General features: G+C 49.7%; 1 long non-coding RNA gene across 1 annotated transcript in view; it reads right to left on the bottom strand.

Annotated features, from left to right (window-relative positions):
- Positions 1-3,383: 3,383 nt before the first annotated feature.
- LOC147679586 (uncharacterized) overlaps positions 3,384-19,585 on the bottom strand; it is a 105,958-nt gene continuing 89,756 nt past the window's right edge. The window contains exon 5 of the long non-coding RNA XR_015300887.1: positions 3,384-4,446. This is a non-coding gene — a long non-coding RNA (uncharacterized LOC147679586). The remainder of the gene's footprint in view (positions 4,447-19,585) is intronic.

Here is a 19,585-nt window from a genome sequence, read left to right as displayed (position 1 = left end):
TGTGTGTGGTGGCAATAAAGGATATTCAATAATATCGGCCTCTGGGCCTTGGCATAAAACCACCACCAGATTGATGTGACCAATGGTTCCTTGACTAAACACATTTAAAGAAACTGAGTCTCAGAGGATCTGCGAGGAGGGAAATCAACGTACAGAAGGGGGTCCTTATTGTGCTTAATCTGACTCTGGGACCTAAAAGTAAGCAAGAGTTTAGATTGAGAGGAAAGACTAACAAAAGGGGATTAAAGGCTAGGGTTAAAAGGCAGGAAGTAGTGAGAGGTGCAAAAGAGGAAATTATACAATTGGACTGGGAAGAACACCAAGGGAAGCGCAGGCAGCAGGAAACCAGATGGCACCAGGGACATCCAGAGAGTGTGCAGAACAAGACTCACCACTGGTCAGTGAAAGAATCAAAAGGTGCCAGATCCGACTGTGCCATCCCGACAGTAGTCGACAGGAGACCTGAAGGAAAGGAGAATCCTAACCATGTTGAAAGAATTGAGGACAGTGAGGACAAAGACTGGTTGCCTCCTTCTCTCCACCAGGATACGTCATGAAGGCTCTCCATGGACGGGTTGAGTCAAACTAGTGGGTATTGGACCAAAGGTTGGAGGGTGGAGGTGAAAAAGTAATTTTGTGATGCGAAGGAGTGAGTTCTTTTTCTTATACAATTCTTTCTTGTTTTTAACACAAAATGTACTTGTGTTCAACAAGGAAGAAGAGAAAGTCCCTATGTGTGTTTTATTCTGTTTATTTGTAATGCTTAACGTTTCAGTTCAGAGAAGCCTCAAGAGGCTTATAGACAGAAGATGGGTACATATATGAAAAAAGAAAGAGAAAAGGACATAGAGAAAACATAGGAATAGCTAACAAACATCTAAAGAGGACATGATACAATAAAACGAAGAAGAAAGCATAGAGTATCATCCAGGAGGATAGATGTAAAAGGAAGTGAAGGTGAAAGGAGAATAGTCTAAACAGTTGTGAGAATACTCAAGATAAAAGGCTAAGGGGCCAATTCCGATTCGGTAAAATGCTGGAGCGTTTTTCCCGTACGATTCGTACACCTACAACGTCCCCGTATGTACGATCAAGTACGATCCTAACCCAAAGCATATCTACGCACGAATCGTACCAAACCCCATACGACCAGAAAATACATACAATTCATATCCGGGTCACGCAGTACGCACTGTCCGTATGTAAACAGGCAGCAGTTACCTGCCCAGCAAGTACGATCCGTGTTAACGACACTCCGTACGACCCTATTGCTACGGGAGCTGAAAACGTCCGTAAAAGCAGAGTCAGGCCCGAACCGCACTGCGGTACGCGACAGACGCACCATGAACCCCATCAGCCGTGTGATCCCAGTACTGTACGCCTACGACCTGGTGCACAGTAACCGACGACGGCGCATACGGTGGGAACAACATACCGCAACAACGGAAGTGTACTTGTCCAGTGAGTCACAAGCTTGCGTATCCCACCATTGCAATAGTGCTACGAGCCGTACACACGCCATGAATGTTGGGGTACGTGCGTCACACGCTCACGTATATCACCATTGCAATAGTGCTATGAGCTGCACACACACCATGAATGTTGGAGTACGGTGCTTCACACGCTCGCGTATATCACCATTGCAATAGTGCTATGAGCCGCACACACGCCATGAATGTTGGGGTACGGTGCGTGACATCTGATATGACTCCCAGCAGTGCCCAACAGTATGGGGGTGGGTGGATATGACTCCAAGCAGTGCCCAGACATAAGAGAAGTGGGTGATATGACTCCCAGCAGTGCCCAGACATAAGAGTGGTGGGTGGATATGAATCCCAGCAGTGCCCAACAGTATGGGGGTGGGTGGATATGACTCCCAGCATTGCCCAGACTTAAGAGGGGTGGGTGGATATGACTCCAAGCAGTGCCCAGACATAAGAGGGGTGGGTGTATATGACTCCCAGGAGTGCCCAGACATAAGAGTGGTGGGTGGATATGACTCCTGGCAGTGCTCAACCGTATGGGGGGGGTGTGGATATAACTCCCAGCAGTGCCCAGACACAAGAGGGGTGGGTGGATATGACTCCAGCGGTGCCCGGACACAAGAGGGGTGGATGGATATGACTCCGAGCAGTGCCCAGACATAAGAGGGGATGGTGGATATGACTCCCAGCAGTGCCCAACGGTATGGGGTGGGTGGATATGACTCCCAGCAGTGCCCAGACATAAGAGGGGGTGGATATGACTCCCAGCAGTGCCCAGACACAAGAGGGGTGGGTGGATATGACTCCCAGCAGTGCCCAGACAAGAGGGGTGGTTGGATATGACTCCCAGCAGTGCCCAGACATAAGAGGGCTGGGTGCACAGGACTCCTAGCAGTGCTCAGTTATAGGGGGGGCATTATCATCATCATACAACAACTAAATGGGTGTATGTTTGCATCCCTAACCTGTGAGAGTCCTGATAGTGCCATAGCAACACATCACTTAAGCAGTGTCCCACTACGCGGAGGATGGATTTCTGTCACACACTGCGTGACACACCACATGTGGGTGTGATGTCAGATCCCACATGCATATCCACCCATGGAGGTTGCAGGTAACCTACACACCCTACCATCATGACACAATAGCGTATAGTCATGCAACAGCCCACCAAACAAATAGAGCAAAAAGGAAAAACACAATGTCATGTACATACCTGGCCTGATATGAATGTCCAGGTGGTAAAACATGTACTCGCTCATGGAAGGAACAGGGTTGAAACCCCTTGGATACAAAGCACAAAATTGTGAGTCGTGTGCACAAATACCCTGCATAACAAACCCAAACATAAGGGTAAGGCTGTGATCATACATCTGCATAGTGTGAAAAAGGGTGATTGTGTCCATGAAGGCATTTCTACATACTGCAAACACAAGTACAGTGAGTAGCATGGATGGCACAGACTAATGAGTAGAACTCATCTGTGAGCAGGCATGGCCATTGCTGAAAGGGAACGTTCAACAAAATAGTAAATCTGCACACATGTCAGCACAACAATTGTGCAACTGTCTGTAGTGAAGATCTCATGTATCACTGAGGAAGGGACACTCTTTGGGACAATGTCTGTAGGCAAACTGAACACACACAAACAAAGATTATTTGCTGCAACATTGCGGTGGCACATAGATACCATGGTCCACCTAATTCCCATCATAAAATAGACATCTTTCACAATCCCAAATCATTACCAGGACACCAACTCCTAGGCACACAGCACCTAAAATAAGGACCTGAAATGCAATAGTTTAGAATGAAAAATAAAATGCTTTATTCAGCTCCAAAAGGAAAATGATTTCAAAAATGAGTCCCGGCTCAAACAAGGCCAATGGCCAGTCCACATTAAAGTTTTTTCGGGGTATGTTAGGAAGGTTGTCAACACCAAACTTGCATGCACATGATGGAGCTAAAGGGTTGTGGACCCGTGGGGGGCATTATCTGGGTCAGGGACCGGCACCGCAGGGACAGTAGAGGGAAGGGTAGGTGTTGTGGGTGCAGGGGGGAGGAATCCTCCTCAGTGGCTTGTGCAGCGCCAAAGGTGGAAATGAATTCAGCGCTGCACACTGCTGCCAGTTCAGCCAGACCACCACCTGCACCCCGGGACACAATGGGAGTGGAGGTGGAGGGCTGTGAGTCTTGTGGACTTTTTTTGTGGCCGCGTGCCTGCCGTCTGGCCTCAGTCCCTGTAGGTGTGCCTGCATCCCTCTGAAATTGCGTGCCAGGAGATCTGCGCTTACACTTCGGTGGTGGTGTGCTGGGTGTCTCTGTTGGTGTGCGTGATCTTGTGTGTCTGTGTGTGCTCTGGACAGGTATGGGAGAGGGGGGTGTGGATGGGTTTGAAGGAGGGGGGGCAGACTGCTGCAGGAGGGCAACTGCTGCCGTCAGTGAGGAGTCCATGGACGATAGAATCCGACGTTGGTCAGACATGTTAGCTGACATGCCCTCCTTGAATGACAACAACTGTGTCAGTATTGTAGTGTGGCCATAGAGGACAGTCACAATTGATGTCTGACCAACATGAATCTGCCGGAGTAGGTCCACAGACTTGGCACTGAGGGCAGCAGGGGAGACAGGGGGAGGGGCTGCGGTGCCGGGGATGAAGGAGCCATGGGGGTAATACGGACAGTAGGGACTCTAGCAACTGGTAGGGTGGAGATGGGTCTGGAGGAGGCGGGGACAGACACAGTGATGGAAGATGGTGTTGCCGCGTATTCCCCCTCCTCATGGGTGTCAGAAGCCGAGCCGTCCGCATGGTAAGAAGTGTTGCCTTCCAAAGGTCCGGCCGCCTGACTCCCCTCACCCTCCGTGTCACTGACTCCCTCCGACTCCTCAGCGCTGGTGGCACTGCGGCTGAGTCCCTCCTCCTGGTCTGTGCTCATGTCTCCTCCTGTGTTGGTTGATGATGCTGTTGGCAAGGAGAAGAAACAAAAATGCATCAGTCACCTGTACACATCTTACACATGAGCACAAAATCAGTTGGTCACACTGCAAATCATGGCATGCATCATGAGTAACAGCCAGATAGCTCAGCACATATTTAAGACTAGTACTGCCCAGTTGGTATAGACACAATGCTACTTGGACATAAGGATCCAAATAGCAGACCAGGCCACAACTTCAATGAGAGTCCCACCGAGGAGCTTCTGTTTGTTTACAGGAGAGCAGATCTATACAATGAAGTGATGCCACCTCAAGTTCACAAAGAAATAAACAGTTGTGTTGCCGCTCAGGGCAAACTAACACACCTCATTCCCCAAGGTGACACCACACCCAGAGCCCTGTAAGTACATTTTGCTGAAAACTAATGTCACAAATTGTTGGCATCTTGGGACTCATCATACTTCACACATTCAACATGTATTGAATGTGTAAATTAGCCATCTTGTGAACATAACACATATGTGCCTGCATGAAAGATTTCTCAGAAGGAAATGCACACCAAAAACATAGACACATTCTTTGAAACAGCTGGCACACTTTAAGATGCCATATACATGGTCCAATGGAGGTCAAGATGGCTTGACACACATTAGTCTGTACAATTGACACCAAAGGAGTCTCAAGCACTCAAAGACCACTGGCGAGACATGTCTATGGAGATCAGGGCACACCATTAATCACTAAAACTGGCCTCCTTCAAAAGCTGCTTGCTTATTCTAAAATATTGCAAATGTTGTTTGGTGTGCACTAACTTGTGAGACAACTATAATGCAGACACTTAAGTGTAACCTACACAATTTGTCATATGAACACATTCCAAATATAAATAGCTCTCAACAAGTGTTGGGAGTGCCAAGGTACATTCATCAATGTGAGACCACTTCAAATGTGTCACTCCTCACAGGGGCATCTATCACCTGATCATACAGTTGCTAGCACATAAAACACACTGGCTGTCATGTGAAGTGGCCCACATCTCCCAAATCAGGACAATGCTTAAGCTAATGTGCCTGCAATTGTGAAGAACAAAATCATTGCTGCATCGTGGACACACCCTTATCCACATGGAAAATGTCAACACAGTAGTGTGCACACTAAGACAAAACAGTGTTGCACCAGAACTACATACATGTGGCAATAATTATTGAGGCACAATCATCACTGGAAGCAAACAGCATAGCCTATAAAGCCCCTAATGAAAGCACTGTTCTGCATCACAGCGGAAGTACATGGTGATAACTCTACCTCCCAATTTACATCCATAGCTCCCAACTGCCAAGGCCAAACAGGCAGGTCCATCACACCTCTCCTGCACAACACCCCCATCACTCAGTTAATGTGATTGATACAGCTCAAGAAGTTAAAACTCAGAATCAGGGTAACAAAAACAGTGCAGCAACTTTTTTTTAAGTAAACCAAGGTCACCTCGTGGGGCTGGCAATACATATAAGTCACAAACAACCAACAACAGATTATTGTGAAAAGGCACACAGGCACTTCCCAGTGTAAGTATGCACAAGCCAAATCTTGTATCCATGGCCAGTGTGCACATGTAGCTGACACATGATAAATACAAACTATGCCAGGGACCAATGCCACTGAGGCAGACCCATGCTGAACCCACATAGAATGGGCACAGTGTTGGATAACACACATGATTAAGAGGCCAGGGTGTTGCATGGGACTGTAGTGGGCACACTGATCCGTGGGTCTAGAAATTGCTGACTGTCTCATGATTAATCGTCTTGGCGCTATGCATATCTCGCAAATGAGGTACATCATGTCTGAGAACGCAACATGGGTCATGCATGCTGCTAGGGTGTGCAGTTTAAACCTCACACTCCTTTGTTGAGACTCATCATCAGTGCAAACAAATATGAAGGCCAAACACAGTGCACAGGTGATGGCACAGGCAAGGTACCAACACATGTCACAGACCTCCCTCCCACATGATGCGCTAATCAATGTGCAGTCTAATTACCTTGCACCCTAGAAGAACATGTGTAAAATTAAAAAAATACAGACCAGGGGACACATATGGAGGAGGGGAAGGGATGAAAAAGAGCATCAGTTGAATATGGGGATTTGAAACTACAATGCACAATGTAGCGGGGTGCGGAGTAATGGGCAACAGTCGAGTTTTAATTGCTGAAACAAGATATCACTACATGTCTTCCTAATATGAGTCTGTCTCGGCGATCTGCTTCGTTCGGGTCGCTGTTTTCTCCTGGTTGCCTCCTCCTTCCTCCGAATCGGACTCCGCCTCGTCTTCACCTGGTCCGTCTCCGTGATTACGGTGCTCGCCGCCTCGGTAGAAGACACAAGAGAGGACGTGTCAATTCGTGCTATTCTACAGGCACACTCGTGAGGGGAAGGGAGTGAGAGGGCACCACCGGTGAATATTTACAGACTGGGCGGGGAGGGGGTGCAGGAAGGGTTCTCCGGAGGAATGAGGGGAAACGGGATTCAAATTGCTCTAGGGTCCCTCCTCTCCTCTTAACCCAGCCCGTGATACAATTACGCACCTCAGTGAGCCACATGCCTCCAGGTCGCATGCGGCTGGGCGGCTCGTGATGCCTTTGGCCTCCAGGCTCCCGCGCCGTCAAAGGGTCTCTCTGCACCTCCACTCCCTCGGTAGATGTCAAACCGGATTCTCTTCTCTCCGTTCTGTCTTCGATCTGCTCTCTCCAACACGCTTCTCTCCGCTCGCCGTCCTACGCTCCGGTGTACAAGCACACCTGACTGCCATCACCTGCCGGCTTTAAGGCGTGTCGGGGCACCTCCTCTTCACTGCTAGGCTTCCAGTTAAAGGGCCAGTCCTCTATATCCTCCTGGTCGCAGCTGTAGCGTTCTTCAGGCATCGACCAAACCTGTGGTTGGGAAGGCTGAAAAGACAGAAGGGGGGTCACAAGGTGAATACCCACACGGGGTGGTAGCGACCTTCGAGGCGCCCCGTGGCATGCCGCCCCCGTCACACACAAATAGCCTGTCTGACCAGACCCCCCGACTGTGGGAGTGTTTCCAGGCTTCAGAGCACCTCAAGTAGCAGGTGACACACAACACTACAAACAGCCATGTACCTACCCACTCCTTGTTGCTGTTTCCCTGCAACTGCCCATGGAGGTCTGGAAAGACCACTTCCAGGAGCCAGAACATGTGGGGGGTGAGGTGACGGCTTCCACCATGCTGGTGTGGAGGTCACAGCTTCAGCTGGACCCGGGCTGTTAGAATTGGGGGTCTCTGGTTGGCGCAAGTATTCACTTGTGACAAGCAGGGACCCTCTCCTCTAAGTCAGGGCGAAGGATGACCCCTTAGAATGACCCTTGCTCACCCTTTAGGTGCGTGGCGTGAGCAGCCAAGGCTATTCTCCAGGCGTTGTCAGTTAAGCATTTGTAATTACACACACAGTAAACATACCAATCCCCCCACAAATGGACACCAGGCTGTGGTTATATGAAAAATACGTCTCCTTTATATAAAAATATATGTATGCAGACAAGACTTTATCACAAGATCAATATAACGTTTCTAGCTTAGGCCACAAGATTGGAAATAGGCAGTGTTCTCTTAAATTAATAGCTGCTTCCTTTTTATCTTAGTTACAGTTCAAATATAAGGTGAGTCTTTGTTGGCAAGGTTGGAAATCCTTTAAAAATACTTCTTGGGCAGTTTCTAGGAACTTCAGGCCAGTCTTAGGCCTTCTGGGCACTTCGTAGCTCTTCCGGGCACCTCAAACGGGAGAATTCACGGCACCCTACTAAGTCTCACGCATCTCGCGTGAGTCGCGTACTTAAGGCCCTACCAACTCTCACGCATCATGCGTGAGCTGTGTATGCGGCGTACAGTTCACTTTTAGATTGTTCTTTCAGTTCTTGGTCTGCAATCTAGGGGCCTCTTGCCCCGTTTCTGGATGGTATTGCACTCACAAGCACCTTGTTGCGCTTCGTAGCGCTCCTCTTGGCTTAGAACGGAAGGAAACCCCGGGCCCTACCAAGGCTCACGCTTCTCGTGTGAGAAGCGTACACCGGGACCCTACCAACACTCACGCATCTTGCGTGAGACGGGGTACGCGACGTACAGCTTCAAGCAATGCAACACAATGGTACAAGCCATACCAAGCTTGTGCGGCTCGTACTGCGGGGGGGATTTCAGCGTACTGGGCGCCTGTCAGAGGGCTAGGGGCACAAGTTGGGTGACGAAGATAATGCGCTCGACTCCCACTCACCCATAAGGACTCTCGTGGGGGCGTAGGCTTCCTCCTCCGGCACTCTGATGCGCACAGCTTCGATGACGGGGAAATAACACGTTGCGGGCCCCGAGTCCATTACAGGAGCCTTTGAGGAACGTTGCGATTTCTTTGTACGAGTCGTGCACGGGTAGTGCGACTCGGTTGATGAAGGGGCACCTTTGGATCCTGACGTCAGCGGGTGCGTGTGCACAGGCAGGCGCGGCTCACGACCCCACGTACGGCAGTACGGGAGTCTGCACAAGGGGGGCAGCGCGGCCGGTTAACACTCTGGGATGATGAAGAGGGGGGTCACAGGGCACGGTCCGTGCGGGCTGTTATTCCGGCGTGGATCACAATCCTCGGAGCAATTCCGACGGGAGGGGCGAGAGCCCTTCAGCGCGCTCATAATGACAGGCGGGGGCAGAGGAGCAGGCAGCCTGACCTGGAGGCAGAGAGCGACTCTAATTAGAGCGAGGCTCTCACGGGTGAAAAGGCAGGCAAGCTCCCGAGTGCCACAGCCCTAGGAGGGGGCGATGAGGGGCGCAGTCTTACTCCAGCGGGAGGCACACACGGCTCGAGGTCCAAGACGAGCAAAGGCACCAAGAACCCACTAGTCCTAGGGTTCAGGTCAGGGGCAAGCTCAGACAAGCCCTTGGAGAATGTTTCAAAGCACACGTCTGCAAAGTCTTTTCCTCTCCTTCCTCAGCAAGGCAATCAACAGGCCAGTCCTTCCAGCGTCTTCTTCTCCTTCTAGTCGGGCAGAGGTTCGTTGTGGGAAACAGGATTCTGATTTACAAGGAGCAGGGCTCCTACTTTTATACAGCATTCTCTTTGTTCTCACAGGCCAGGGGGGTCACTGCATAACTTCATTCAGTCTCTGAGCACTTTGTTGGGTGTACACTGGCTTCTGCTTTCAGTGTGAGGGGCAGGCACATCAGACGCTCCACAGGGGGTGGAGCCAGCATTGTGGGGACAGGGGCACCCAGGAGTACCTTGTTGACAGTGCTTTGCCTCTCCTGGGCCAGGAGTCGGCTGAGTCATCAGTCGCTCCCCAGGGGACGGAGCCAGCATTGTGGTGGCAGAGCACAGCCCTATTCAGAGTCCAGGGGCACTCCCACCTCCCACCAAGGTGTAATCCTGGCATTCCCCACCTGTCATCCCCCAGCCCTGTCACTCACATATCCCAGACAGTCAGACAGTGGCGGTTTCTATTTGCGGGCGTCGGGGCTCCGCCCCAGGGACATTTTTACATTTGCCATTGCAAGAGAATAAAGATCACATTTATTTATTTACAAAAAATCCCAAAGAACACGGGGCACTCGGCATTGTCTCTGACTCTGCAGTAGTCTGCCACTCTGCCCCACTCACCAATACCGCCGCACCAGCTCCGCTGTTCACATCACATCACGTGACTCATTTGCTTTGCTGCTCCCGGGCCCAAAGAAGCCTGCTATGTGTTTGCCGGCTGAGAACCTTACAGCCCTGAAGGCTGTGATGTCATCAGCTCGGCAAAGACATAGCCTGGAGGCCCAGTCTCCAGCCCCTGATGGCGTGGAGATTAAGTTAGCCCCTGGCGTTTTTGAGACAAGCCCGGGATCGCTAACTCTCCACGTCAATCAGAGTGTGGAGGAGAGCTTTCCATGGTGTCACTCCACCCCTTCCCAACTCGTCACATGGCGTGGTGAGACCCACCCTGTGACGAGTTGGGAAAGGGTGTGGCAGGCGGGCAGCCAAGGAGTCGAGTGACCGTCTGCGCAGGCTCCTACTGCTTACCGCGCTTGTGAGTCCTGCAGTTGGAGGAGTGGCAGCCATTTTATCCAGAAGGACGGTCACAGACGGCAAGAGCTGAGCGGAGACTAGCTGGTCGAGGTGCCTCATTCTGTCCTGAAGGAAGCAGATCTGTCGTCCCCTGCAGCAGCAGCAGCAAGTCCATGTGGTTGCTGTCCGGAGTAGACATGTGAAATCGGGCAGTTCACCAGGTAAGGCGGTGGCCCCTAGGCAGGCAGTTTATAACCTATAGGCCTGCGTGTTATTCTCTCCAATGGTGGAGCGGAGGAATAAGGGGAGATAGTTTGACTGATCCGTAAACTGAAAGTTAGGTTTGACCATCTTTTTTGTAATGCACATTTCAGAATACGTTCCGTTCCCATAATTCTACTTTTCGTTTTGGCAAGCACGGAGTGCATACTGAAGCCAGACAGACGCTGGATGGATGGTAGTAGGAGGCGGGGTCCCTCACTCTCCAGTATGCTTTATTGATTCAACAAATAGTACGGAAGCACTGCTGCTGTGACGGTACGGACTAGATTGCACAATTTAATTGTGCAATCTAGTCCGTACCGTCACAGCAGCAGTGCTTCCGTACTATTTGTTGAATCAATAAAGCATACTGGAGAGTGAGGGACCCAATTTCTTCATTCATGCAAAATGGTTGGAGTGAATGCGTTTGCCAATTCTGTAGTAGAGGAAATGGAACCCGCAAAGTTTGCTGAAGTTTCTGCACTGTGGCAGAAATGAAGCAAACTAAAGCTGTCCTGTTTCTAGCGAATTTAATGAATACTGAAAGGAACACTGACAGCATTTCCACGCCCCAAAATCACACTGGCAGCAATGTTAACTTGCTACCCAGGATTGCTGCGGTCACTCCCCGCTCCATATTTTTACTCCTACAGAGAATCCACACGGATGCCTTTGAAGGGCCTGTGGGCACCTACGCCACATTCTCCTTGCATAATTGGAAATTAAAGATACAGCAGAAAAGAGTCGGGATGTGCTCATTGCCAGAATTATTATTCCACACTCCGTATCGGGTTACAGTTAAAGGATGTGCGTTTCTTCCCCAGTTGTACATTTTGCTCGTAATACCCCTTTACAGACCAGTTAATTGCAATTGAAGACTTTATTAACGTAATTACTGCAAGGCTATGGGTGGAGACCGGAGAGAGCTGCCCCTACTTAACGTGCCGTGGTGCCGGTCTCCTACACGGTAAGACAAACAATGTGCAATATCAGGACAAAAGAAGCTGGCATGATGATCTATTGTACTATCGCAGTGTCACCACAGTTGCAATGTTTGATCTTGAAAGCTCACTTTTTGTGCTGCTTTGTCCACTTCTACAGCTGTACATGTATAACATAAGAGTGAAATTTACTGGTATAAGAACCACATAGATATGGGTGAGTTAGGTGGAGTTCTGCCTTTGTTCCTCAGCCTGGGTCGTTAAAAAGGCTGTGGAGACTTTCTCATTGATGTTTTTCAAAGGAGTCTGGCAACACAGACTTAGTTTAGCTGGGAATACTCTCTATGTGGTTGGGTTCAGTGTTTACTTTGTTTAATAATAAGTGTCAGTGCCCAAAGCTTTGCTCAGAAGCCCGAGGCTGGCACTGGTAGGCCAAATACCAAGGCTTCGTCGTCTGGAATTCACCCCATGCCTCTTTAATCTACAGCCCTTTTACATCAATCATGTACGTTTCAGCTCTATCCCTTTGTAACAGTTGTTTTGTCCTTTTTTTCTCCTTCTATCCCCTTTGTGTGCTTTTCCCTCTCATGTTCTCTGGAAATGTTGACAATGAAAAATGGATGGATGTCGGGGAGGAAGGCAGACTGTACCAATGTGTTAAATTAAATGTGTTAAGTGGCCACTGAACCGATTGGCGCTGCGTCACATTGCACTTACTAGAGACTAGCATCCCATAGTATAGTCCTGAGGCAAATGGCCTACGGGCACTACCCTCCCCACCCCACCCCACCCAAGCCCAGCCCCACCACTCACAAACCTCACCAGCCGCCACTGCAGTCAGATACACATCCTAGCAGAGACGGGTTGAAATGGTTAGGCAAGCAAATGCTAACTTTCTAAAAGTAGCATTTGCAAACACAGGATATTAAAATAAACTTTACTAAAAGAAGTATTTTATTATTCTGAGTTCAGGCATACTAAACTTGACCTTCTACCATGTTCCCTGAGCCTGCTGGGATTATAGGGTGTAATAATTCCAGCAGCCCATCTTGGCCTAAGAGAACAGGTAGCCTTACAATAGTGAAAAACGAAATTGGCTGTAATTCACTATTAGGACATGCCACACACATCAGGGCTTGTCCTACCTTACACTTACAATGCGCCCTGCCCTAGGGCCTACCATAGGGGTGACTAATATGAAGTTAAGGGAAGGTTTAGAGGCTGGCAAGTGTGTGCACTTGCCCAGCCAGCATGACAGTACCAGACTGCACGCAGGTTCTGCAATAGCAGACCCTAGACACATTTTAAAAGGCTGCTTCTGTGGGTGGCGCAACCAGCGCCGCAGGCCAACTAGCAGTATTGGCATTCACAAGCCCTGGCACTCCTGGTGCCCTTTACTGGGGACTGACAGCAAATCCAATGAACCAATCATGGAAATCAATCACATATACATTTTGCACAGGGAGAGCATATGCACTTTAGCACTGGACAGAAGTGGTAAAGTGCCCAGAGTCATTAAACCAACAAAAACAGGTCAGAGGGAATATTGAAGGAAAGCTAAAAGTTCAGGGATGACCCTGCCAAGAGGGCCAAGTCCACAGAACCCCTTCCAGCCAAACGCAGGGTAGACCAATCACCACTGTGATGGGCTTCCCTTCTTTGGGCGATAGAACATGGACCTGGCCCGCAACAGCAGAGGCACATTCCAGTTCTACGTCAATCTGAACCTATTTCACATCCTCTGTCCATTCTCTCAAGGTCCACCCAGCTAATCCATGGGGCACCCTTCTCTTCCTCTGTGGACACCACCTGTGCAGCATCTAACCTTAACTTGCTCACAGGTGTGTCCCAACAGATAGTCATCAAATCACAGTGGCCACTGACAGTAGTCAGGGCTGAGACCCAGGCCTCTTGCCTCTCAGGGCTCCCAAACCTCTGTGGCCTCAGAGAGCGGGGGGCAGTAGCCCCAGGTGGCACCCTTTGTCCACTCTTCATCCTGTCAGGTCAGGTATGTCATCCTGGTACTGACCCACCAGCCCCAGGCCTGTACCTGGCGGCTGGACCAAAGACTGGGGTGGGCACTCCCATACCCCGTCCTCCTCCTTGGGGCTCTGTACCCACCCACCAGGAGTGGTACCCCCTTCCAGAATTGTCAGGGCACCTGTGGCAGGTGACATGCACAATTCACCCACCAGTTCAGGGGTGCTATCCTGCAACTGGGGCACCAGGTCAGGGGGGACATCCTGCACTTGGCCCTCTATCCCAGGGTTTAAACCCTCTAGTTGAACCGGGGTCAGAGGCGAGGACTCCCTCCCTCTGCACCCTCTTCCAGAGTACTGCCCACTCCCCACTGGAGTGGTACCCCTAGAAGTGACATGGGTCAGGACACTGACTACAGTGGTCCCACCCTCCAGGTCAGACAACACCTGAACCTGGCTCTCCAACTCAGGGACCCAACCCTGCAGTTGAACACTTGCCTGGCGCACCAGGACTTCCCGGGGAGCACGCATGCCACCCCTGAGGGTGGCACATAGCTCATGTGCCGTGCAACAGTCTGCCTGGCGCAGATCTCCCAACCCCTGTCCCTCTGACAGTGTGCGAAGATCCCCCAGGACAGAAGTGGTGTCCCCATGGTCATTCACTGGGGACGCAGCCCTGCTGGCTGGCCCCTGACCCACTGGTTCTTCCACTGGGGGCTCTTTCCCTCTCTCGCCCCTCTTTCTGGACTTCTGCACCCTCCCAACTGGAGGTGTACTGCCAGACACCAGAACTACTGGAGCTCTGTTTACAGAGCCTCCACGTTCTCTAGCCACTGGAGGATCTCCCTTAGAGGGTGATACATCCGGACAGCCTAGGCTCCCCACCTGGTGTTCCCTTAAAGAACCATCCAGGCTCTGAGACTGAGGTTGGGCACTACCGGGACAAAACCCATTCTCACTCCTTCCCCTTAAGGACAGGACATGAGGCCCTACACCCCTCTCACTACTACAGGACCTAGCTGGGCTACTCTGCGCCACTTCCACCACTCTGGGCTGGAAGATACCTGAGCCCCTCCCCATAGGATCACACCCCAATGCCTCTCCAGACCCTCTGGAATCCACCGCAAGGTCTGCCTCCAATGTGAGCTCCCTGGGGTCAGAGAACTCACTCTCAAACAGGTGTTGGCATAGGTCTGGAAAACTGGGACTTAAAGTATGCTCTCCCACAATTGGATTACACAGCCCCCTAGCAGGGTTAACCAAACTATCCTTCACCTCTCCATTCAGTGCCTCACACACATACTCCACACCATTCTTCTGAGACTGGCCAGACAGTAGCGGACTGTCTCTGTCACACAACCCACACTCTTCTGGGCGGTCTTTACACTCACCCACCAGGACCTCAACCATGGGGGAATCCCTCCCACCACTAGGACCATGAACTCCTACGCCAGCTACCCTATTCCCTTCAGGGACGCTGCGCACTACTGGAGCTACCTCATGCCCTTGAACCTCCTGGTGTAAGTTAACCCCCTCCAAGTCAGGTGCCATATCTCTAGGTGCGCGCACTATGCTGTCAGCACTAGATACCTGCTTGTTGCTGCCACCAGCTGAGCTGGACTCCACCTCCAGCTCAGCAAAGCTCAATCTGTAGGCTACACACATCTCTGGATGTTGGGCTGAAGCCCTCCTGGCTTCAAGCTCCAAATCAAGTTCTCTCATCCTCAAGTAGTGAGCTCTTTGGCGTTTTTGCGCTTCCATTGCCAATTTTTGCTTTTCCAATTCTATTTGTCCAGCTAACTTTGCCATCTCAATTGCATGTGCCCGGTCTGCCGCCCTGTCTGCCAGCTCCTCTGGCGACAGACATCTGGTTGCTGCTTTTTCCATCCTCACTGAACCAGGCATGATGTTTTCAAAAACACATGGAGATCTCCCAGCAAAATTATAAAAATGGAAATCTGTGGCTGCGTTATAGGTCTGCTCTCACTATGTCGTGATCAGCAATTCGCTGTATGTAAACTACAAATGCAAATTCGCAAATCCTCACCACTGTGTCCAATGTTAAAATTGGAGGTCCCTGGTTGGCGCAAGGATTCACTTGTGACAAGCAGGGACCATCTCCACTAAGTCAGGGTGAAGGATGACCCCTTTTGAATTACCCTTGCTTACCCTCTAGGTGCGTGGCGTGAGCAGCCAAGGCTATTCTCCAGGCGTTTCTGAGTTAAGCATTTTCAGTCACACACACAGTAAATATACCAATCCCCCCACAAATGGACACCAGGCTGTGGTTATATGACTGCAGACAAGACTTTATCACAAGACCAATATAACGTTTCTAGCTTAGGCCACAAGATTGTAAATAGGCAGTGTTCTCTTAAATTAATAGCTGCTTACTTTTTTTTATGTTCAAAATATTTTATTGAAATTTTATATCAGCAAATACATAATAAAAAATAAGCAAGACAGACAGAAAAATTGAACATTGCAAAAATCTTGTAAAATATCAATATATAGGAAACAATAATTAATAAAGCATAACAAAACAAAATTCAAAAAGGGAAGGGAAGGACAGCCCTGACAACGTCCAACCAGATCTCCCCCTTCTCGTAGGCAGTTACCTGTCAGGAAGACAAAGTGAAACAACATCACTACACCTGCTCCATGTCCCAGAGACACACACTTGCACTACATTGATGATGTGAACAGGACATAGGATGCTGACAGGACTTGCATCATTGTCCATGTGAATTCGGCCTGTGGGCAAACCCCAATGCACTACATGCCTTTGAAAGGCAACAGATGGCATAAGGAGTGCAACACACTCACTGATCATGGCACACACTGTACAACCCATGCAACTGCAGGGTGTGGGAAGCACGTGACATGCTGTCACATATCCCACTCCACCTAAGAACCCTCAGCAGACCACACATACACACCCTGGCACAGATCACTCGCCTGTCAGTGTCAACAGTGCATACAACCCTCACTTTGCACATGTCCCACTTGACAAAGAGGTTCCACAGGTATTGGGCTAACTGTGCAAGTCAGGCACACAACACTGCATACTTTTCACATCAGATGGCTACAGCTGTTGCATACACCATGCAGCTGTGTTGCAAAACATCACATACACACTCGCCCAGGTGACAAGGAACATTCACACCCTTTAATGTCCATGAGTTTAAACACAGCATTTATACAATATCACCACAGGTCCCCAAAAGTCATAAACATCAGTGAGTACATTTAGCTGTCACTCTGGGGGGAACACTGTTACACCTCAGTAAATTAGGGGGAAAACCTGCAAGGTGTGGCACAGCAGAATGTGTCATTGACTATGCATTGAATGTCACAATTTGCATAATGCAAGTGAGGAGTGAACACACTTGAACTACATCATGCTCTGCATGGGAGACACCACAATGTACACACCTGGCACTCACTCCAAACCACATTGCATGTCTGTTCCACCAATACACAATGCCTGCTGTGACACTCACACAACAGGTGCACAGTCAAAGTTAGTGCAGTCATCACTCACCTGCTCCCCTGGTCTCCCATACAGCTTGCTGTACTGTGGTAGGAGGGCATCCAGCAGGGCCTGGTTTTCCTCCTCACTGAATGCTGGTGCCCTCTCCATGGTAAGAAAAATCAGAGTCCAGGGAATGCAGAGACAGTAGTAGTGTGGTCCACTCCAATGGTGTGCAGGCAAGTGCTCTCTCACAGACACATGCAGCCTTAAATCAGTGCTGCTGAGGGGCTTTCAGTTTCAGGAGTACAGTGTGATAGGCCAGATTACTTTGCATCCTACGTTTCATCCAATCCCTTTAAACATAAGGCCCAGACACACATGTGCATGGTTTAAAATGTGAGCCTCAGCTCATAATACATATTGCAACATTGTATATTTTTGCCCAACTGACTTTTGCAGGACACCTGTAGCACACACTCAAATCTCAGTATCCATGACAACCAGGCTGCATTCAGGGCCTACTACTCGTCTCCTAAGTATTTTTGGAGATCAACACACATCTACGTTGCGTTCTAGCTCGTGTATGGCACCATTTTTATGGTGAAATGATGCGCACACACGCATGTAATGTCGGGGTACAGTTCACCCACGTATGGCACCATTTTAATTGTGAACCGAGGCGCACACACGCACGTAATGTCGGGGTACGGTTTGCCCGCGTATGGCAACATGTTAATTGTGAAACGATGCGCACACACGCACGTAATGTTGGGGTATGGTTCGCCCGCATATGGCACCATGTTAATTGTGAAACGATGCGCACACACGCACGTAATGTCTGGGTACGGTTCGGCCGTGTATGGCACCATTTGAATTGTGAAACGATGCGCACACACTCACGTATTGTCGAGGTACGGTTTGCCCGCGTATAGCACCATTTTAATTGTGAAACAATGCTCACACACGCAAGTTATGTCGGGGTACGGTGCGTTTCACACGGTGCCTTTCACATGCTGTAGTGAATGCAGGGGTACGGTGCGTTTCACACGCTGTAGTGAATGCAGGGGTACGGTGCGTTTTACACGGTGCATTTCACACGCTGTAGTGAATACAGGGGTACGGTGCGTTTTACACGGTGCATTTCACACGCTGTAGTGAATGCAGGGGTACGGTGCGTTTCACATGCTGTAGTGAATGCAGGGGTACGGTGCGTTTTACACGGTGCGTTTCACACACTGTAGTGAATGCAGGGGTACGGGGCATTTCACACGCTGTAGTGAATGCAGGGGTATGGTGCGTTTTACACTGTGCATTTCACACTCTGTAGTGAATGCAGGGATACGGTGCGTTTTACACAATGCATTTCACACGCTGATGTCAAAGCAGGGGGACGGAACGTTGCACATGCTCACGTATGGCACCATCACAATAGTGATACGAGGCGCACACTTGGCAGGGATGTAGGGGTATGGTTAAAACAAGGAGGTCTATCAAGTTCTTGTCATTGCATACTTACATGAGCAGGCCCTAGGTGTGCCAGGCAGTGATATAGCACAGGGCATCTGATCTTGTTGCACAATCGATGTGCGATGACCTGTTGACACATGTCATGTTTGATGGGACACTATGTGGTCCACATCACCTTTACACTTGTCCCATATGTATCATCATGCACTTGTTGTCATGCACATCAACACTGGGATGGCACAGTCATCACTACGGGCACCTGTCTCATGATGCCAGAGACCGTGGCACTTTCTCACTTGACAATTTGACGCTCATCATGACCCTATGTGACAATGTCAAGTGTGTGTCATGTTAAAGATTGAGTTTGCTGTTTGTGTTCCGTAAAATGCATCAGCTTTTGGTGCATCTTTAATGGGTCTGTGTTGTGATTGAAATGGTTTAACATGTACGCACACCATGCCACATGTGCATTTCCACGGCTTTTGGATCTGATGGCATCATACATCATGTATCCCCATGCATACATGTTTGCATCGTGACAATGGCTGTGGTGTTGCGTTGTCACATGCACACCTTATTAGCAATTTTTCTGATATGTACAATAGATGTACCATGTGACGTGGGTGTGTGCCTTGCAGTCAGCTGTCTGTATGGGATGACAACCTTCTAATGCAGGTCTGGTGACGTGCCACTCCAGTGATATCTTGGTCTGCTCACTCAGACCAGCCCAGCAGCTCTTTTGTGTGTATGTAATGTTCATTTCACAAACGACAGCTGTATCTGGGTTTTTGTTGGAGTGCCAGCAAGCTGGCATATGTGTCCTGGATGTATTGCTTACACCAGACCCCATATTGACTTGATGTGTAGTAGCAGTGTTGCATGTGCTATGTACATTGGTATCATTGTTGGCTGACAGTTGTTCTCCATTCTTCCCAAATATGTCCTGCAGGGCACCGCCTCTACCAAGGCCTTTTCCAGACTTGGAGACCATGAGG

This window comes from Lissotriton vulgaris, chromosome 11 (assembly GCF_964263255.1).
Source record: "Lissotriton vulgaris chromosome 11, aLisVul1.2, whole genome shotgun sequence".
NCBI lineage: Eukaryota > Metazoa > Chordata > Amphibia > Caudata > Salamandridae > Lissotriton > Lissotriton vulgaris.
Note: the sequence above shows the minus strand (reverse complement) of the source record. Positions and strands in the feature narration are given on the sequence as shown.